The 22,700-nt window shown below is 40.2% G+C and overlaps 1 protein-coding gene across 2 annotated transcripts in view; it reads right to left on the reverse strand.

Annotated features, from left to right (window-relative positions):
- Window positions 1-22,700, reverse strand: part of LOC115258651 (proton-coupled amino acid transporter-like protein CG1139) — an 80,159-nt gene that overhangs the window by 26,535 nt on the left and 30,924 nt on the right. The window contains exon 1 of one of the 2 annotated variants that reach the window (XM_062850708.1): window positions 3,387-3,405. The exons of the other annotated variant lie outside the window; for it this stretch is intronic. The gene's annotated coding sequence lies outside the window, so the exon portion shown is untranslated. Of the gene's footprint in view, window positions 1-3,386; window positions 3,406-22,700 lie in introns of those variants that run through there. 2 annotated transcript variants of the gene reach the window in all.

Here is a 22,700-nt window from a genome sequence, read left to right on the forward strand (position 1 = left end):
CTTTATGTTCTATAAACCCTTCCACAGTTATTAACTGAGTTCTCCTTTGCCAATGACCCTTTTGAATGTGTATATCGGGTGGCAGGCACGATGATACTCTGTTCACAAGGAATTCAAGTAAATTTCCTTTACAAAAAGCTCCTGGACCGATCGAGAATCGAACCCATCATCCTCAGCATGGACAGGTAATGAATTCGTAAAAAACGAACTATATGCTGTGGAACCGAGCACGACAAGACGCCTTCTTCTTCTTCTTCTTCTTCTTCTTTTCTTCTTCTTCTTTATGAAGACACTTTCAAACTGAAACATGGCCTGCCTCTCTTCAACTTAGTGTTTTCTGAGCGTTTTCACAATTATGAAGGGCTTTCTTTGCCTGCTATTGTATGAATGTGTTCATAGTGAGTCGAGAAAATGCTCCCGACCGGAATGGGAATCGCTGTCTCCGTATTGGCGATCCAAAGCTTTAAGCACTTGGCTATCTAGAGAAAAGACTCGTCTATAAAGTTATAATTCCCGTGGTTCTCAACAGTCATGAAACATGACCAATGCTTGAGGAGGATCTGCAGGTACCTTATTTCAAAGGGTGCTCTTCGCTGTAACGAATAACAACATTTGAGTTCAAGTTGACATTCGGTGCCCAAGTAACACAACTTGTTATATAGTAGTTCTAAATTCACGATTCAAACATAATCTCTTGTTTATTTTTTGATTTATTGACTCAAAACTGAACACTTATATATTCAAAACAGCGCAAAAAATGGCGGCTTATAAAACATCTTACAAGTTACATAAGATGTATCCTCATACACTAATAATACTCCTAAGGTACGTTCCTGCAAACTTTCTGACATTGATTAGTTACAATCTGGTTACTTACCAATTTGAAAATCATATAAAATATTGTTATAATACAATTACATCCGTAGGCTGGAATTAAGGGTTTATCAAGTCATATAACTTGCATAAAACGTTTATACAGCATGACCATTAAAATGTTTATAATAAGGCTATTTGAAAGCTACATGACGTGGAGAATCCACTTATACAACAAACTTTTAAGAGGCGCGACTGTAGAACAAGGTGACAGAAAAATCACCACATGCAAATAAATAATTATTTATTTTTCTTCGTAAAATCAAATTGAAGCAAACATGCAAAATGCTTTCCAAATGTCGAAGTCCATTTTATTTAGTAATTCTAACAACTATTAAATGGTCTTTACTCAGTAGCGTTAGTGTTGTTTCATCTGCGCTTCAGGATTTATCGTGCAGTTTTCAATTTTACTCATTCATAATTAATGCGCCTCTGAACTGGATTATGAAATGTATCAAAAACACACTATTTAATGCAGCCGCGTGAGATTTTCTCAAATATCCACGGGAAAAGCAATATGGCAACAATCCACGGAGCTTACAGTACCGCTCAAAAATGCTAAGACGTTTTAAATTTCAATAATCAATTTTATAATTAAGGAGTCTATGATCTATTGCTGCCAGAATAAAGCTCGAAAAAAAATGCAAATAACTTCCCAATACAACATCCTTTTTTTTGTGATACCAACAAATAAAGGCAAAAACAGTGGCGATTTGTTTTTTTTTTCATTTGTGCATCCTTATTTTTATCCAGTACTGTACGGTAATTTTTTTTTCTAATGACAGACACTAAACATTTGAACAAGTCTTTTTATATGATTCATATGGAAGTACCCAAGCAACACACATGTTATAATAAAGTTACGACAGCGCAAGTTTTGGTTGTATAGAAGTTTATTTTACGTAATTCTGACATTGTGTTGAAATAACGTAAAATAAACTTCTATACAACCAAAACGTGCGCTGTCGTAACTTTTATATAACATGTGTGTTACTTGGGTAATAATTACTTTTAAATTACATCTTTCGAACAGCTCTAGAATGGAGTGTATAACAACTAGCTATAACGTTTTAATTACATTTAGGTAGCATTTATAGAGCATATGCATTTATAGGTTTTAATTTTGATTTGCGATAGTTATAACAACGCCCAAATAACTCAATTACACCTTATTGCTAGGCATGGCAAAGTCTGTCGAAATGTCAAAATATTATTGAAGGTAAACACAAATCACTCTGATAATTGTTCATAGGATCGTTATTTTGCAGTTCTCACGGTGGGTATTTATTGAGAGTTTGGAATAAATCCGGTTGGGAAATTTAACCAGCAGCTGCCAGTGACGCAATCGATAGAAATGCATTTCGTCAGATCAAGACATAGCACCGGAGATGTGACCGGATTGGAGATTAGATTGTGGCTGCTGTTTTTGGCATTATAATCGTAACAAAATGTGAAGTTGTGCCGGGGCCCGTGGCGTAGTTGGTCACACGTTCGCTTCATACGCGGATGGTCATGGGTTTGATTCCCAGCCCCGGCACTTGCAATTTTTCGTCAGTTGCTCTTCCCCCGAGAGCGACTGGCACTGACCCTCTTCTGAGCCCCGTGGCTCAAACGGACACGGATACCTGGACATCGACGAACTGCTACTCATAAATGGACCCCCAATCGGACTGGAAAGGAACAACGGCCATCCATCATCCTTGTGCTCATCCTTCTATCATGTATAGAGTAGAAAAGTGAAAGCAGCAGAAAGGCAACCAGTTCGATAAAGTAGAATAGAATATACATCTAGGCGCTGCACAAAATGTTAGTGCAGCTGTCAATTGAAATCGCTCACGTGGTGCCCTAGTGGACAATAGAGCTGTAATTAGGTTAAGTGATTAAGAATAAAAAAAAAATGTGAAGCGCACCGATCGGATGCTCATCAGGTTTGAAGATGTTCACCATATTGACGGGTTCAGGAACGTTATCGGGAAAAAGCGACCCGGAAAAGTACGCGGCCGCTGGAGCACTGCTTGCCAACGCGGCCGCCGTGCCGCTGCTTACGATCCTGATAATTGACTATGATTGAGTGAAAAAGTAATCATTAATTATTGTCAAGATTGGTCAAGATGGTAATTGATGTTCAATGCTCTATTAGCGTTGAAAAATCACATAAAAATCACATTTCGAACATAATAAAACAAATTAAATTCTTTTCCTATTTGTTTTTAGTCAACATAAATATGGCTCAATAGTAACATAAGATGTTTTCTGATACGCTTATAACTCTTGTATAGTACAGCTTTTGACGTTTAAATTCCTGAAGATGTTTTCTGTGTTGCTTGGGTGTGATTTCCCACTGGCAATGAGACAACTGAATTTGTGCCAGTTTTACAAGCAATAAGATCAATCTACATCGATAATTTGATAAGAGCGTTGCCGCAAGCAAACAACCCCCTACAACGAACGGGTTATTCACATTGTCTCCGACAAATGGACATCAGTCGACGCATGCAATCGTGTCTACCTACCGTTCATACGTACGAGATTCACCCTCCCGTAATTGATCGTTTCAATGGAAGTGATAACCGCTTGAATGGAGCGAAGGGGTCCGCTGAAAAAAAAAATACAAACCTACAACTTCATTAAGGCTCAGTTTGACATCCACATGTGCACGGAGCAGCGATATATGATTGCCAAGCGTTTTGTTGTGCCAGTGTCATTATCATTCCACCTGGGATCAAAGCACACAAAGCATTGTTATTTGATAAAATGAGATGCCGTGTAAATCCGGGGGTGATGTTACACATCGTAGCAGAGCGCTTCCTAATTCCCAAAAGAATTCGAAACAGAACTGACTCCAGAGTGACAATAATCAGTAATGAAATTGACATTTTTGTTCGCAAGTTAATAATAGGACGCAATCAGTGAAGTGGGCTGCAAAACGGTGAGTCGAAAAGGAGAGCGTCCAACATAGCTCTGGTCCTCACAAATTCCTACCTCATGCTTCCACGGGTCAAGCGATGACAAAGACCGCCAGCTAGGAGTTGTGTGCTTAGCTGGTAGTGCAGCTTGGGCACCGTTGTCCTTCTGACTTCAGCTAGATTGAGGAGGTACGTCTCGAGCGTCTGTTCACCAAGGAGGTGCGGCTCAAACAGCGTCTGATCTGGCATCCAGCGGCTGAGTATGAAATGCTCCTCCATCGGAAACTATACCTAATGTGGCAACCCCACCACGGTGGATAGGAGACCTTAGGCCAACAACCTACTGTTTCCGAAACCAAAAAACCATTCTAGAAACCGAAAATGAAAGATTACGAACTGATTCAACGGCAACGACTTCTAGCGCGAAACAACGGACAAGAATTGGAACTTGGAATGTATCAACCCTAACCCAGCAGGGTAAACTGGCACAACTAGCCAATGAGGCATGCGGTATGAAGCTTGAGATTCTAGGACTGGGCGAAGTCCGTTGGCCGAACTTTGGAGAATACAGATTGGTGTCGGATCAAATTCTGCTATACTCTAGCCTACCAGGTGAACACACTCCTCGCCACCGTGGAGTTGGTTTCCAGCTCAGAGCTCACGCCCACGCAGCGCTCATGAAAAGGGAACCTACTAATGAGAGGATAATTGTAGCCAGATTCAGAACACGGACGGGTTTGAAACCTTACCATGATCCAATGCTACGCACGCGTTAACCGATGCTGCCGAATTACAAGATAAAGAGAACTTTTACAGTCAACCGAATGCTGTCGTGGACAAGATTCTGAAAGGTGATATAAAGATCCTCATGGGCGACATCAACGCAAACGTTGATTCCGACAACTCGGACTATGAGCACGTCATGGGACGCCATGGTCTACCAGTGCACAAAATGATATGGGTTTCCCGTGATGGCGTAACGGAAAATCAAATCGACCACATCTGCATCAGACTAAAATGGAGACGGAGCCTTCTTGATGTATGGAACAAACGTAGCGCCGACATTGCGTCCGGCCATCTTCTCCTAATCGGGGAGATCCGACTGCGCATTGCTAGTATCCATCGACAGGAGGAGAAAATCGGGCGCAGGTTTAACACACGCCGACTGGAAGGCACTGCGATGAAAACGTCCTTCGTCGAGGAACTAGACAACCATGCTGCGGATATTCCAGCAGGTGGAAGCGTAGAAGATCAATGGAGTGCCATCAAGAACGCCTTCATCGCCACCGGCGAGAATAATTTGGGTGAGCTACGCACCCGAAGAAAGCAGTGGATCACAGATGATACCTGGAGGAAGATAGAAATGCGAAGGAACGCCAAAGCCGCGATAGAACGAGCGAAAACACGACGAGCCAAAGCCGTAGCCCGTCGATCGCATCAGCTGAGATGCTCAAAGCTGATCCCGTAGTATCTGCACAACTACTGCATCAATTATTCTGCAACATATGCGAAAGCGCGAAATTTCCGGCCGACTGGATGCAAGGCGTCTTAGACGATGCCCACCAATGCGTGAGTAAACCCAAAATGGCAACCTCTATCATAAAGCCGAACCCCACCAATCGTTGCCAAATCTGTTTGGAAATGACAACTTACCTTTCCGGTGAATAGCGGATTCATATATTTGGCAACCCAACCCAACCGTTGATATCACCTTCTTTTCGTGTTGGATCTCGATGCCCAAAACAAAAACAAGACGACGTTCAACAAATAAAACTTAAAAAGTGATATCTAGCTCTTGAAACCATTGTTCCATCCTACGTTGGTGGATGGTGGCATTGGTCCCATTCGTTTGCCCGAGACCAACAATTTGCAATGACTGCGTCACAGCCGCGAGGGAAAAATGGGACCCATATGGAAGATAAAGTTCTATGCCGGGCATAGGTAGTTGGAAGTGTCCTGAAACTCCATTATCGGAATAAACTGTACCACGGAAAATGGAATATTCTAGAAGTTCCTTGGAATTTGAACCGAAACAAAGTCACTAGAAATTCTAAAGTGAGAGCTCCAAGCGAAACTAAAAGTAGATGGCACTCAATCAATAAAAACATCAGCAAATTGCCATTCTTCCAGTTGTTTTGGTATTCTTCCAGAAATTCCGCCAGGAGATTTTGCTGAAATCAATTCAAAGATGTTTCTAGTAGTTCCTTGTGAGACTCCCCCTTGATTTTCTTCTCGGACTCCTCCAAGAATTTATTAAAATAATTTTCCTGGGTTTTCCTGCAGGGATTCTTTTGAAAGCTCCGTCAGGGGTTTCTTCGGGAATTCCAACAGATAAAAATAATTTACAGGGGATATTTTTTCAAGAATTTCCCTTTAAAATCCTTGGAGGATTTCGTCTTCCTTGAGGGACTTCTCCAGGTACTCCATTTGAGATTTCTCCAGAGACTCTTCCAGAGATTCCATCAGGACTTCTTCAATGATTTCTGCAGGAATTTTTTTTAGGATTTTTCCAAAAATGTTTATGGGATTTTTTCTCGGAATTCCTCAACGAATTCATCCGTAAACTCCATTATGGATTTCTTTAGAAACTCCTTCAGAGATTTTTCCAGGAATTCTTCGAGGATTCCTCTAAGATTCCTTAGGTATTTTCCAGCAAATCTTTGTGGAATTTTTCTTGGTATTACTATGGAGTTTTCTCGAGGTACTCCTTCAGGAATGTCTTCTCAAATTCCTTCGGGGAAGTCTCCAGGAACTCCTTTATTTCTTCAAAGTTTCCTCCAAGAACTCTTCTTGGGACTTACCCTAGAATTTCTCTAGCGGTTTCTCCAGGAATATTTTCAGGGATTTCTCAAGAAACTCCTTCAGGGATTTCTTCAGGAATTGCTCCAGAAATTTTATCATAGGTTATTCCAGAATTTTTCAAGAATTAATAAAGGAATTTCTTCAGAGTTTCATCCAGCTAGTTCTCCCGGGGTGTATTTACGAGTTCCTACAGAGATTGCTTCCATTGCTCCGTCAGAAGTTTCTCCTGCAGTTCATTCAGAAATTCGTTCAGAAAAATCTTTAGGTATTCCATCAGGGATTCATTTAGGAAGTTTTTGAGGGATTTCTAGAGCGATTCCTCCATGAATTTATTCAGGGGTTCATTTTGAAACTTCTTCAAATATTTCTCTGAAAGTTCCGTCAGGGATTTCTCTTGGAAATCTCAAGTATTCCTGTAGAAGATCATTTGGAGATTCTTCCAGATTTTTTTCTTGAATTCCTCCAGAAGTTCCTTGGTATTCATCCAGCAATTCGTCTTGGATTCTTGAAATATTTTTTTAAGAGTTTCGTTTAGGACATTCACGAAACGCGACGCGAGACAAGACACGACACTTATGGTTCTTACAATCGTCAAAATAATTACCTTAATGCCGACCGGTTTCGGGCTCGATGCAGCCCATCTACGGGACAATGTCCGACTGATTGCGATGTTGTTCGTACTAATCCGGGTCCGGGGGGAGAGAGAATGTTACTGCAGTCGATTGGTGTCGATGAGATCGAACAGGCTCGACATGATGGGAGGATCGTCTTCATTCATCAGCGGTTTTTGGGCATTGCTGATGAACATTGACTCCCATGTGTTTAAGTGGGAAGCTTTTCTCACACTTTTAATGAGCTTCGCACTATCCCAATCTATTTCATGGTTGGTTTCTATCGTATGAGCCGCCACGCTCGATTCGTTGTTCCTATTCGACACCACGGCATTCCTGTGTTCTCACGTAGATGGGCTGCATCGAGCCCGAAACCGGTCGACATTAAGGTAATTTTTTTAATTATTTTGACGATTGTAAGAACCATAAGTGTCGTGTCTTGTCTCGCGTCGCGTTTCGTGAATGTCGTGATTGTTCTTACGTTAGCACTAAATACACGAATTGATAGTTTCGTTTAGGAATTTCGGCAGGGGTTTCTTCGAGATTTTTTTAGGGATTCCTTTAGGAATTTCTTCATAGACTGCCATGTGCAGCATAGTTGTCCCATGTTCTATGGGACAACTATGTCAAACACGGATGTAGCTTCCCAGGGGTTCCTTCAAGAATTCAATCAGTGATTACTTTGAGAATTTCATCTGGGATTCAGGGACTCCTTTTATGGATTTCTTCAGGAATTCTTTCAGGAGTTCCTTCAAAAGTTCGTCATGAAGTTTATCCGAGTTGCTGGATGTTGTGATTTCTCCAGGAGCTCCATCAGGAGTTCGTCGAGGTGTTCCTTCTGTAATTCCTCCATGAGTTCCTTATGTATTTTTTTTGAAATTCTTTAAGTGATTCCTCCAGTACCTGTCCGCGATTGCCTTTCGTCGTCACTGGAATAAAAAAAAGTCAAATAGAACCTTTGAGGAACTTCCTTGGACATAGAACCATCGTGCCTGCCACACAATATACAACATACTGAATAGCCAGCTCAGTGAATAACTGCGAAAGTGCTCATAGAGGGAGCTGAGAAGCAGGCTTTATCCTAGTTGAGACGTTACGTCACGAGGAAGAGCAAGGCTAGCGGAATTCATGTTCAACGAACAATATATTCCGTACTATCGTAAGTTTGACTCCATGCTTACGATATGAAGTACTACTACCAAGCACCGGTGGGGAGATAAGGTAATATTTTACCAACGATTATGGGAACGCGCGGTGCAAAAACGGGTGAGCAAGGTTGCGACTATTCATTTGCAAAGATTTACATTCATTTGCTATTATCTCAGTTCAGAAGCATGCTATTGAAAAACAATGTATGGATGAATTTAACCTTGTAGTTTTATCTGAAAGTTTGCCGAATAACATTGGGGTCGCAAATGTATACCAAAGTCGTGTGCGAGCTGTGAAGGCAACTCTCCACGTGGTGAATGTAAATCTTTGCAAATGAATGGTTGCAACCTTGCGGGTGAGTATCAGAAATAGAACCGGTTTACATACCTCTACTACTCATCGACTTACTACGCATTGGGGGGGATAGTCTTAGTGAAGGTACCTGTGAAGGTTACTGTGTATCGTTCTCTAAGTCTTCTGCAAAGTGATCCTAAACGGATACAGGAGAAGATTGACGCAAGTCTGCGACGGCAGCAAGCTGGATTCCGTGCCGGACGATCCTGTGTGGGCCATATTGTCACGCTTCGTATCATCCTGGAGAAAATCAATGAATTCCAAGAGTCTCTCTACCTGGTGTTTATTAATTACGAAAAAGCTTTCGACCGTCTCAATCACGAAAACATGTGGGAAGCCCTCAGGAACTAGGGTCTCCCTGAGAAAACCATCGGCCACATTGAAGCACAGTACAGGGCATTTCGTGCAGAGTACTGTACAACGGTGTTTTGTCCGATTCTATCCGGGTCGTTTCTGGAGTGAGGCAAGGATGTATACTATGACCGCTACTATTCCTCAACGTAATCGACGAGATCCTGGTAGGTGCGATTGACCGTGAACCAAATCGTGGATTGCTGTGGCAGCCCATTACCATGGAGCACCTAAATGACTTCGAATTGGCTGACGACGTTGCTCGCCTAGCTCAACGGCTCTTTGATATGCAGAGCAAGCTCGATGATCTTACCAATCATTCCACAGCGGCAGGTCTTACCGTCAACGTCAACAAGACCAAATCGTTGGTTGTAAACACGGTCACCCATTCCAGCTTTACGGTAGCTCGGCAATCAGTGGAGAATGTTGAAAGCTTCCAATATCTTGGTGGCCAAATGGCGGCCGATGGCGGCACCAAGATCGACATATGTAGGTGCATGGATCAAGAAGGCGAGGGCTGCCTTTGCGAGTTTAAGAAATGTATGGAAAAACAACCAGATCAGTCGACGCACCAAAATTCGAATTTTTAACTCGAACGTGAAATCTGTACTGCTATACGTCAGTGAAACCTGGTGTGTATCAGTGGAGAACACGCAACGGCTGCAGGTCTTCATCAATAGAGGCCCGCGGGATATAATTCGTGCATGGTGGCCTCACAATTGGATCTCCAACGTGAAGCTCCATCGTCGATGTCATCAAAAGCCGATAGCGTCAGAAATTCGGGAGTGAAAGTGGAGGTGGGTCGGCCACACTCTACGCAGGGGCGGAAGCGAAATCTGCAAACAAGCGTTAGACTGGAACCCAGCAGGACATCGCAGCAGAGGCAGACCCGGTGGCTCATGGCGGCGCAGCCTCAATAACGAAATCAAGCAAGTCGACAAAAATTTGACCTGGCCACAGGTCAAGGCGATGGCTGGCAATCGCCCAGGATAGAAATCTTTCAATTCGGCCCTCTGCACCACCGTGGGTGCCCAGGACTAAAAAAAAATAAGTGTAGTGATGAGCCGAGTTTTTGTATGGTGCGAAGGCAAATTCTCCGTTTCTGTAATAAATGGTGTAAAAAGCAAAGAGAAAATATTTATTTGTTCGTTATACCGAAGAGTACCTGTATTTATTTTATAATACCATTTTGCTTCCCAAGACTAAACATCTGTTTCCCCAATGCTACGGAAACAATGACATAATGCATCACCATTTATAATGCAGCAAAGCATCTTGACCGTGAAGTCTCAACACCGGACAGCTTTAAATTGTAATACTCTCCAGACCAACGGCTGTGGGAATTCCACCCAATAACAATCCGTCGACGACGAGGACCTCTACTGACTTTACCTTGCAGATCTTCAATTGCGTGTCGCATCGCATTGCCGCCTCGCCGCTGCGTTTGATTCTTCGGACGACCGTTGGGGAAGATCCACAACTGTTAGGGCGGATCAAATTTAAAGAATAACCATATTTACAATAAGTTTTATTTGCTTTGGTTGAAGCAACCTTGCTTTCAATAAACACTTCTGCTTTTTCTTAACATTTAGTGCCGTAGACTTGTCTGTTAAACTTAGCAATTGAATAGAAAACCTGAACTGAAACGCTAGTAGTTAGTGGTGATTTGACACTCAATTGTTTTTGGGACCACAAAAAGAATTACAAAGAATCTTGGATAGCTGGACGACTCACCCTAAACATCCACACGTACCATACTGAGTGAATGTGTTTTTTTCGCAGATTTGGGTTTTCCATTATTCAATGTGGCGTTTGATGTGCAAAGTTGAGGTAGGTCTATTCTCTTTTGTCTTTCGCACCACAATGAGTGGAGATTCCGTTAATTTCTCTTTTTACGACTGTTGATGGTTTGGCCACTTAAGGTGCGATTCCTGCTAGTCAAGTAGCGGTTTGTTGTATCAATTATCACATTTGGCTAGAAGCACCTTCGAAACCAACAAACGATACATTGTTGATGTTGTTGATCAGTTGTACCAAAATATGTTTTTCGCAGAGTGCGTATGAAGAATGTGTGCCATTGTGAACAATGATATTTTGAATCACATGAGCGAATTCGTTTTATTATATGGCGATGATATGAATGATGTCATCGCATGTCTCATTTGACTGCAGTACATCGTAAATTTCATTTCCGATCGGAACCGACACAACTGCTTTTGATCTGATACCTATCTTGCCATTATTGGTGGTATCCCGAGCAAAGTCCAACAACAAAATTACAGCAAATCGAAAACATGATTTGTATTCAGCAACAACTTGATATCATATTTTGATATCATTTTATCTTTACTTAATTTGATTTCAAATTTTTCTTTCGGTTTGCTGTCATTTTGAATTAATGCAAATATTTAGTGTTACAATAGTTTTTAAATCTTTTAGTAAACTATGTGAAATAATTCTAATAATTAGTGCAATTGCATTATTGCATTTAGGATTTGATATTAACCGAAAAACTCTACATTTAACGATTTTTCATTTTTCTTGCGCTGATAACAAAAACAGTTATCAATTTGCTATCATCGATAGCAGGAATGGTTTTCAATTTGCTGTCACAGGAACATTTTTCTGCTCTCATTTTTGATATTTTAACCGTTAAAACGACCAAAACGACAACAACCTGAGCTATCAAAATTTGCAATATCACAACATCAAAATTAGTTTTCAATTTGCTATCAGACTTTGCTCGGGATCCGAGGTTGTCATTATATGTAGCTGCAGCTTATTTCTCGCTTCACCGAATTGATTGGAGTTTAACATTTAATGTCGAATTACGTAATTCGATCACTCACAGGGTGGAATTAATTTAAGTCAGGCGTTGATCTTTACAGGTTTTACAAATTGCAAAGGTAGGCAGTGGGAATATTGATGCGATTCAGGATAGTGATTGAATAAATTAACATTCGTAGGGGCTACCAGGCTGAATAAACGTGTGAAGGGCCGTGGTTTGCACACACCTGGTATAGTGTGAACGATGTACGATCAGTATGAAGTTAAACGAATTGTTGTTACCTTGTTAAATATGAGAGGTGATACGCATATGCATCAATTTTGAATAATATGAGGAAAAACTTGCGTAAATTTGAATCGATACGCTAACAACCAGATAAATAGTTCAAATATGATCTATGGCGTGATACGTTGGTGATATAACAATGTTGACTGCCAGGTGCATTACGTCGAAGATTTGTTGAACGGTAATAAAAAGGAATGTGCGAGAGTCGACTGTTAGATCTATGTTCTAGGTTAGGAAATTCGGCTTAACAGTCCTTGACTTTCTAGAACGAATTTCCCAACATAGGTAATAATAAGTGCAGGTCGGACTCGATTATCCGGAGTGAGATTCTGATGCTTCTCAAACATATATCTGAAGAACGGATAGCCGTATAAAGCTGAACTTTTGATATTTTGTCAAGCCAACTTTGATTAGTTATCAGTCAAAATTTCAGCTTCTTACAGCATTTTGTTAGCGAGATATTATTTTGGGAAGCGCCAAAACCCGACTCCGGATAATCGAGTCCGACCTGTAATCTAGAATCTATACAGAAAAAGTTTGCAGAACATTGCTGATATTATTCAGACAAAAGTGCTACAAAAAATCAGAACGCTACGATTTTACCCGGCAAACATATGATCTTGTAATAATATCAAATTGATCTCAACAATTTATGCAAAAAAAGTACGCAAAAATGCTGACCCAAAAAATAAAAAAAAATTCAAAATTTTGTTAAAACTGTATCAATTATGGCACTACATAAGGAAACTATGTGTTCAAAAATAACGAGAAGACCAACGAATGTCATCAATATGTTAAAAGATAGCATAGCTTCCATTCTTTACAGGGAAAATATAGAAACGGAGTCAAAACTACTTTTAGTATTTATTACAGCGTATGTCAATGATAGCTCACGTAACAATCTTGATTCTATTTGGTTTTATTTGTTTTTATAACAGTTTTATCGGAACATTGCATATTCTAGTTGATCAATAGAAATACACTAGAACTCCAATGGCGCTGTAGTCACTTTTCTCAATTAATTATTTTAATAACTTTAATTGCAATAATTTACTATTTTAAGTGTCCTTCATGTAGAGTACGTTTTGTTTTGGTAAACAAAATTAACTTGACACTTCTAGTACCGCTGCTGACGCTGTAAGGGCGTGGCAAACTAGATGTTAGTCACACGAACAGTCGCGGCATTGAACTTCTGTGGCTAATTATTCTACTAGTTGATCCTATCGGAGTTTCAGCTGAGCGCAACTATTCTTCGTCAATATTTGGTTTTAAAAACACCTCCAAGAATACTTGAAGTTCAGTTCATAAAACCATAAACACAACAAGAACTGTTGAACTTATTTTCAGTTTTATAAGGCTCTTGTAGTTATCTTCAATCATCCGTTCTTGATCAAGAGCAACTGTTCTCGCATGAGCACAGTTTGGTACATGAAAAATGCAAGAAAAAACTAAAGCATCAGATTTTTATTCTCATCGTCCCATTATTGCTGCCAATCAAGAACACCTACCCGGAAAGCCAACCGCGACGCGGTGCAGTGCCAAGTTCCTCCGGTTGCAGTATCCGAAATGAGTTGGGTTTGGTCATCCAGGACGTCGATTCCCGTGCAATCGGGGTTCCAATCATCGATCTTCAAAATCAACAACTACTTACCTGTTGGAAATGCTGACCGGAAGAATGAGGCACTGCACCGCATCAAGGCCGGTTATCGGAAAAGGTCTGCCTGGTTGGCAACGGTACCGGGCTGATGATTAAATTCATCGAACGAGATTCACAAAATCCACCGTGGTGCGAAGTTTGTTTACAATTTGGCGAACATGATTTATGACGTTCGGTGGAGTTTGCATAAACCTACATCAAGAACGTTATAAACCTGAGTACTCTTGAGTAATACTTCTTACCCTTGCTTAAGATGAAATAAATTTAAGACGTTCTTGATGGAGGCCAACCAGGCTGCATTGAGAACGTTATAAACCCTAGTATTCTTGAGTTATGCTTTTAGCTCTGGCATGAGTTGAAAGAAATTTAAGACGATCCTATGGTGATGTTGATTAAAACCATCGATAATGGGCCGACCACCGACCTAGATTTCAATGGAAGCCATGTTGAGAAAACTCATGAACAATGTTCTAATGACCAGGAACAATAGTTTTAAATATTTTATTAGTGCATTATAGAGGAAGCGCGTTGCAATTTTTGGAAGTATTTTGCAACATTTATACGATAAATTTTGCTTGGCATTTGGCACCCTTGTTACACCACGGAAATATTTCCAATATTAAATTAATCCCGATTACAATAATGTGTCATTTTTATTGCGTTTTTTTTCAATTTAATTCACCAAACTTTTCTGTCGACATAAAATCTGCATCAGCAACAACACTGACAAATTTATTATCGTTTTATCGTGCACTTGAAAAATTCTACAAGGAGAAATCAATTCGCCTTGAGGACAACTTGGGAAGTACAAGAAGTTTTAAGAGAAATTTAAAAACAACTCTCCAAGAGCAACTTTGGTCTTATGGCGGGTTTATGGTTTAGGGGCTGTCCATAAACCATGTGGTCATTTTTTTGGGACTTCTCAACCCCCCCCCCCCCCCCGCGTGGTCATTAGTCCATACAATTTTTTTTTTCCATACAAAATGGTCATTGGCCGAACCCCCCCTCATGACCACGTGGTTTATGGACAGCCCCTTAGTTGATGTCGTTTTGCAGAGCAATTTGGTTTATGCATGGTTTTAAAGAACAGGTGTTGAAGAATACTTCAAAAGCATTATAAAATTAATTTTGTTACTGGGGAGGAACCCTCTACCAGTTATGATTACATTCAAGGATGTTTTCGAACACCTGGCAATCGTTTGACTCATTTGTCCATAACTCAGTTCAGAAACCTAATATTGAAATGTGGTGTTCGGTAAAGTTGTAGATTAGTGTTTTTCCTAACTCTAGTATTTACGTCGTAAAAGTGTTAGTACCACCTACTCATACTAAACGATCGGATTTTTCGATCGTTTAGTATGAGTAGGTGGTACTAGCGCTCTAGCGCTGTATATATAAAAGGTAGAATATGACATCCTTGGTGATAATTGTAGGAAAAACTCTTGCACGTGTTGACCCGAGTGGTCAAGGCGAATTTGTCATCCGACTAAAAAGACGACTAAAACCTTCCCTGTTAAAACTACAACTCAACTCTTTATTCAAATTTTAAACCTTATATATAATTACAATTTTTTGGTTATTTTTCTCCCCCCACTTAACTTAACTTAAGCGCCTAGCGTCACATTCTCCGCTCTCGCTCTCTTTACTAAAGTACCAACATTCTAGTACTTCGAAACGCGAAATTAAAGCGCGAGAGAGAAAGCTCGCGTCTCTTACTTAGTATCTAATTGGAAGCGGCTAGAATGCTTCCTTATATGAGTCACATGTTTTATTATGTTATACTCCGGTAGTTATGCATTCTTTTTGGCTTACCGTATGCCAACTAGAACAGGTAGAGACCTGCTGAAGCAAACTAGGTCACCCGCTGACCAACTACCGCGTATGATTTGTTTATTTCGCTTTCGCGCATGTCACATATGATGATGCAATAATTTAAATGTACCGTATGTAGGTAGCCACCATCCTAGCTTGAGTCTTGCTCATGATGATGCAAATGATCAGTTAATGAAAGCAAATAACTAATGAAGAATGAATGATTAATTAATCAATTAGGCTATGGTTGGTTCACTCTGATCTACAACTTTGCCGAACACCAAATTTCAATTTTAGGTTTCTGAACTGAGTTATGGACAAATGAGTCAAACGATTGCCAGGTGATCGAAAACATCCCTGGTTACATTTTTTAACTTCGGTTCCTTTGCGCACTATTTCTATGCATTCTTTATGGGATTAGCCATAACTGGTACACTATGGCGAAAAAGGGTGCAAGGAAGCCGAAATTTTAAGGAAAATTATTTATTTCTACCATAATTTTAGCAAAATGTGGAGTTTAAATAAGTGCAATCATCTTTTGTGAACGTGATTTGTTGCATGTACTGATTTATCGACCGTATTCTATAATTAAATTGATGATTTTGTGGCTATATAGGTCTCTTTCTACTCATAAGTATAAGGGAGTAGAGATCAAAGTGGATAATGAAATGATAGATATGATAGAATTCGCTAGGTGGCGAACAAGTGTGAAAATTTTTATAGAAGGTGAAATTAGGCAAGTAGGCCATGTATTGAACGAATACATCGAATGCGTGAAACTTCTGCCGTGCGACCTGTGCTTTTAAACAGATCGGCTTGGTTGGTAGATCATACCACCTTACCAAGACTGGCAAAAGTTTCAGGCACCCGACTGCCTATGTATTGTTCTGTTTTCATCACAAATTCTATCGACCGGTAGCTTTTTCGGAATTTGCACTCCGTTCATAGAGGTATGCCTATATCGCGGCGTGTTCTTCCTATTAGCTTTTTCGATCTTATTAGATAGAACACTTTTCTTTTTGAGCCAAACTTTTCATATCATGTACTGATTTATCGACCGTATTCTATAATTAACTTGATCTATCATTTCATTATCCACTTTGATCTCTACTCCCTTATACTTATGAGTAGATAGAGACCGCTATATCCACAAAATCATCACGTGATTTGTTGTTCACAATTTTTTTCTTGTTGATTTACATCGTTAAAGGGTGAAAACCAACTATGGTGAATAATTGGTACTATAGCCATAATTGGAACACTTACCCTACAATGTGTGATTTCAAGATTTTTGCATATTTATCCAAAATCGTGACGACATTGACTCCGACCACTATCTGGTAATGGTCAAACTGCGCCCAAAACTTTCCGTCATCAATAATGCAGAGAGATGGCGACCACCACGGTACAACCTTAAGCGACTGAAACAATCAGATGTGGCCTCAGCATACGCGCAGAATCTCAAGGCCGCGTTGCCAGACGAGGGCCCTTCTAGAGGACTGCTGATGCTGAAGAATACCCAAGTAACCATAAGCATTATATCATTGCACTAACTCAACCGTAATCTAGTATAGCTAATGCAAGGTAAGTTTTATTCTACACCTGTCAGGTAATGAAGCATTAAACCTAGATTATGAATGCATTGATGCATGCAATAATAATAATTAAAGGTTTTTGACAGCTCAATATAGTTCTTTACTGCCGTTGTTCAATGCTTCATTGCATTATCATGTTAATTGCTTCGTAGCCAACAATAATGCAAGCATTTATTGCTTCATATATACCATCACTAAAGTTTGCATCTTTTCTACAAAATCACTTGTAAACAAAATGAACTCTCATTCTGAAAATAAAACTCTGGGATCTTCAGTTCAAGGGGATATATCACTCATAGATCATCACTGTTGTTGTTTGAAAATATTTATCTATTTACTCTGAAGTTTTTTTTACGCGGATTTTTAACGCGATTTTTTTACGCGGAACCGCGTAAAAAAACCGCGTTATTTCAAAACCCGTCGTAAAATAGTTATTTATGCAACAAGTTGCAAAATGATGATTTTTTCAGCACGAGTCGTACATTTATCCAACGAGGCTTGCCGAGTTGGATAAATACGACAAGTGCTGAAAAAATCGAGTTTTGCAACGCGTTGCATACAACATTTTTTGCAATTATGAAAAATACCCTTAAGTACGATCATTTCTGACTGCTCAAAGGGGCTCAGCTAAAACCACGTGCGACCATCCATGCACACAAGTCCATTTTTTTTTCAATCAGGTAGGCTATGTTAATAAGTGTCACAACTACTTGGAGTCGCGCCGTCAACGAGCGTTTTTTTTTTGTGCTGCTGCTTCTTACTCTACGTCTGTTTGGCTGATCAAATCAGAATTAGATTCGCTTCTATTCAGGTTCTATCTGCCGAACAGACATAGGAGCAGCCATCGAATAAGCAAATGTATATGGAAGAACATTAGTGCTCCAGGAAACTTGTGAAAAGTGTACCATTGCGAAGGTGCCGAAAAGTAGTACTTTTCTGCACTCTTAAAAGTGCTGAAAAGTACTACTTTTCGGCACTCTTGAGCTAGTCAAGAAAAGTAGGCCATTTCTGCACAGTTTCAGTAATTGAAAAGTGCAATCTTATGGCACGTAATTGCAAAAACGAGTTTTTTTTTCAAAAACACGCGCAAAATAGTCTGGATCACATCTAACAAGACTTGACTTTTTTACGACGTTTTTTTTTAATGACGTGGTTTTTTTAACGACGTTTTTTTTTTGAAATAACGCGGTTTTTTTACGCGGTACCATTACCGTCGTAAAAAAAAACTTCAGTGTATATAAAATTGAATTTCTGTCCGTCTCATCCTTATGGATTTGACAATTACTGGACCGATTAGCGTGAGAGTTGGCATGTTTTTTGGAACGGGAAGGTTCTTAGCATGGTCTAAATCCCCTCTCCATCTGGAAAGGGAGAATCCCATGCAGATGACTTTGCGGGGTACTTCTATATGAAGCTGTTTGTCAAAAAATACAGTAGGTAGGCAGTACGACATTTTTCGGGACTGCTAGGTCATATATAAATATGGTTTCATATTTTCTGGTAGAGAACCCATTGGGCACACAACAATTATTTTGAAAACTTGTAGGAGTTGTTGAAAACATAACTCCGTAAGGTATAAGCTGAATATGCTTTACCTTATATTGCGAATTTTCCCAAATGAAAATGTAAAGTCATCGTAGCACACATCGTTAGCGCGTCCGGGTTTTATCGTGGTCCATCATCCATCAGGAATCAAAGTTCGATTCCCGACACAGAAAAAAAGCACAACAGAACGAGATAGTAACAGGCATAAGGATTTTTTTCTTTTGTTCTCATGATTCCTTAAATACACATTCTATACGATTTCATTGCATTAGCTTTATTTAAATTATAGCTTCTATAGGTACAGTACACGCATTTTATACACTTTAGCAATGACTTTAGTTCAACTTGTCGATGAAGTTTTATATCCATTATAGTAGCGCCACTATCGACTTTAAATCAACATTAATGGCACCTATATGACAAAACACCTTTATATCGCATACCATATAATACACTACAAAGTGAAATTAATGCTCCATATACAGCTCCGTGGTTACTTGGGTAGTAAAAGCAGCCATCAACGACGCAGCCGAAGGCACCATCGGGAACGTAAGGAGTCGACGAAACGAATGGATCGACGAGGAGTGCCGAGCGATTTTGGAGGAGAAGAACGTAGCACGGGTAATGCTGCAGCAAGGAACTCGCAGAACGTGGAACGTTACAAACACCACCTGGAAAAAGTAGATTGCGAAGAAATATAACTGATGTGCCGTACCCATGAAACACGGAAGTTCTAACAATATCTCAACGCATCCCGCAATGGCTTCGTGACGCGAGCCAAAATATGCAGAGATGATCGAAAGGTGGAAGCAGCACTTCGACGAGCACCTGAATGGCTTAAAGGACGTAGACAAGGGAGACAACGACAACGGAGGTAACGACTACGCCAATGTAGCAGAGGACGGAAATAAAAGCCAACTTCCACGCTGAGGGAAGTTAAGTATGTCATTCACCAACTCAAAACCAACAAAGCAGTTGGTATGGATAGTATCGCAGCTGATCTCATCAAAATGGGCCTAGAAAAGTTGGTCACCTTTCTGCACCGGTTGATAGTCAGGGTCTGGGAAACCGAATAGCTACCGGAGGAGTGGAAGAAAGGAGTAATCTCATTCACAAGAAAGGCAACCATTTGGAATGTGAGAAATTCATAGCGATCACCATTTTGAATACTGCCTAAAAAGTTTTATCCCAGATCATCTTCCGTCGTCTGTCACCTAAAACGAATGAGTTCGTGGGAAGTTATCAAGCCTCAACGACGGCCGGTTGACAACGGATCACATCTTCACCGTACGGCAAATTCTCCGGGTATGTTATAAATACTAGGTCCCAGCGCATCACCTGTTTGTCGACTTCAAAGCGGTATACGCTAGAATCAACCGTGCAGAGCTATGGAAAATCATGGACGAAACGGCCTAGAAAACTGACTAAACAGATTAACCCTTCAGGACGCGCGCTGTTGTAAAAAGTGCAACACTATCAAAAAACCACGCTAGTAGTATACAGCGCAAGCGCGGTTCAGTTTCTGTTGCTTGATGGGGCGCGTCCTGAAAGGTTAAAGCAACGATGGACGGTGTGCACAATTCTATAAGGGTTTCGGGTGAACTATACAGTTCATTCAAATCTCGCCGGGGACTGCGACAAGGTGATGGACTCTCATGCCTACTCTTCAACATCGCTCTGGAAGGTGTGATGCGACAAGCCGGGGTCAACAGTCGGGGTACAATTTTTACAAAATCCGGTCAAGCACACCATGCTTTGCGGACGACATGGACATTATCACTAGAACATTTAGAACGGTGGCAGAGCTGTACACCCGCCTGAGACGCGAAGCAGCAAAAATCGGACTTATTGGTGAATGCATCAAAAACAAAGTAGGGGGATTAGGGGCATAATGGACACCCTAAGCAAATGAGTACGTTAGGCCTGTATAACATAATAAAAGTTAACATATTATCAGTTGACTTACAACTTTAACTTGTTTCCTACGTCTTTCAATGATTTACAACAGGTAGAATGTCTTTTTTGTGAAGAAATAATGAATTGTAAATCGTGTGTTTTTTAGGGCTGGCAGGAAAGGTACGGGGCGAAATGGACACCGATCGGGGCATAATGGACACCCCTGCGTATTTTATGCTAATTCTTTGGTTACATCGATCAGTTAAGTAACTTGCCTATGGAGATCAATACCACAGATATAATACTCCATCTTAGACGAGTTTACATAACATCAAAGTTAATTAAATAAACTTTAGACTAAAATAATCGAATTGACTTTTTCCAAACTCTCTAAAACGCCTAACAGTATGCAATGTGCGTACATCCATTGATAATTGCCAGTGTTCATTTCGCCCCGAATCGACTACAACATTAAAATTGCTATTTTAGGTAAATTCTGATCAAAAATAAAATATTTCATCCATTGCTAAATCTTCGTATACATGTAGATTAAGTAACAATTCACTTGTTTTATGATTGACACACTCTAGCACTCGTGATACCTTATTTGATGCTGCTTCGAAATTATAAGAATTTCACCATATGAAAAACATATTTTAATTTCAAAGATATTTTTATTATTTTGGAGGAATATAAATGGTACTTTTGAAAATCAGAGCCTTGACTTGTTCCTTTACACTTATGCATTAAAAGTTTTACATAAAAGTCAACGGTTTCAGCAAAAACAGGGGTGTCCATTTCGCCCCGGGTGTCCATTATGCCCCTAATCCCCCCACATGCTGGCTGGCGGAACCGAACACGACCGGGCTCGTCTAAGTAGTAATGTTACGATAGACGGAGATACCTTCGAGGTGGTGGAGAAATTAGTTTACCTCGGATGCTTACTGACGGCTGACAACAATGCAAGCCGTGAAATACGAAGACGCAACATCAATGAAAGTCGTGCCTACTATGGGTTCCAGAAGAAGCTGCGGTTCAAAAAGATTCACCCGCGCACCAAATACACCATGTACAAAATGTTAAGACCGGTGCTCCTCTACGGACACGAAACATGGGCCATGCTCGAGCAGGACCTGCAAGCACTCGGAGTTTTCGAGGGATGTGTGCTACGGATGATCTTCGGCGGTGTGCAAGAGAATAGTGTGTGGCGGAGAAGAATGATCCACGAGCTCGCTGCACTTTACGGCGAAGAAAGTAGTCAACGTCGTAAAGATACGGTGGACAGGGCATATTGCAAGAATGCCGGACATCAACCCCGCAAAATTTGTGGAGATCAGTAGCTACAAATCGATTTTTGTGGATTACTACTGTTGATTATGTTTTATCTTGCATGTGATGTTGAGCAAATTAATGTATGTAGGTAGGGGTATGCGGGGCAGTATGGACACCCGGGGTAGAATGGACACACTCAATATTTTGAAATATGCGAACTTTTCTTAACTTTTAATGAATGGAGAATATAGTCCATTCATCTAAAACGTAGTTTCAGGAAAGAAACATTCGAAATTAAAATTATACTTGATTTTACACGAAAAAGTTGCGTCCTCCGTTTTTTGTGCATGGAAATTATAATTTTAACACCATCTAAAATAAGATTTAGTGAGTAATTTATTGCAGATCAATTAAAACCTGATATTTCTAGAACACATGCAAGTAGCTTTGCTGTATCTACATGCTTAACGTGTTTATATTTTCTGTTATTGTATATCAAAATTCTAGTTTGAAAATATCTTCTGCTACCGGGGCATAATGGACACTCACCTTTTTGAGAGAAGCGGCACGGGAAAAATATAACCTAAATCACAAACCAACCAAATTCTCCGATATCAGTATATTTTCAATTAAAAGTTCACTATAGTAGACATAGGGTGAAAGAAATTGATCAAAAAACGACAACAGTGGAAAATAGTTGTTCCAGGCACAGCTGCACATGCCGACAAAAACAAATCTTTATCCAAAACAGCCTGAATTAAAATTAACTGAACAAAAATGAACTATTTCGGCGTATTATTCATC

This window comes from Aedes albopictus, chromosome 2 (assembly GCF_035046485.1).
Source record: "Aedes albopictus strain Foshan chromosome 2, AalbF5, whole genome shotgun sequence".
Lineage (NCBI taxonomy): Eukaryota > Metazoa > Arthropoda > Insecta > Diptera > Culicidae > Aedes > Aedes albopictus.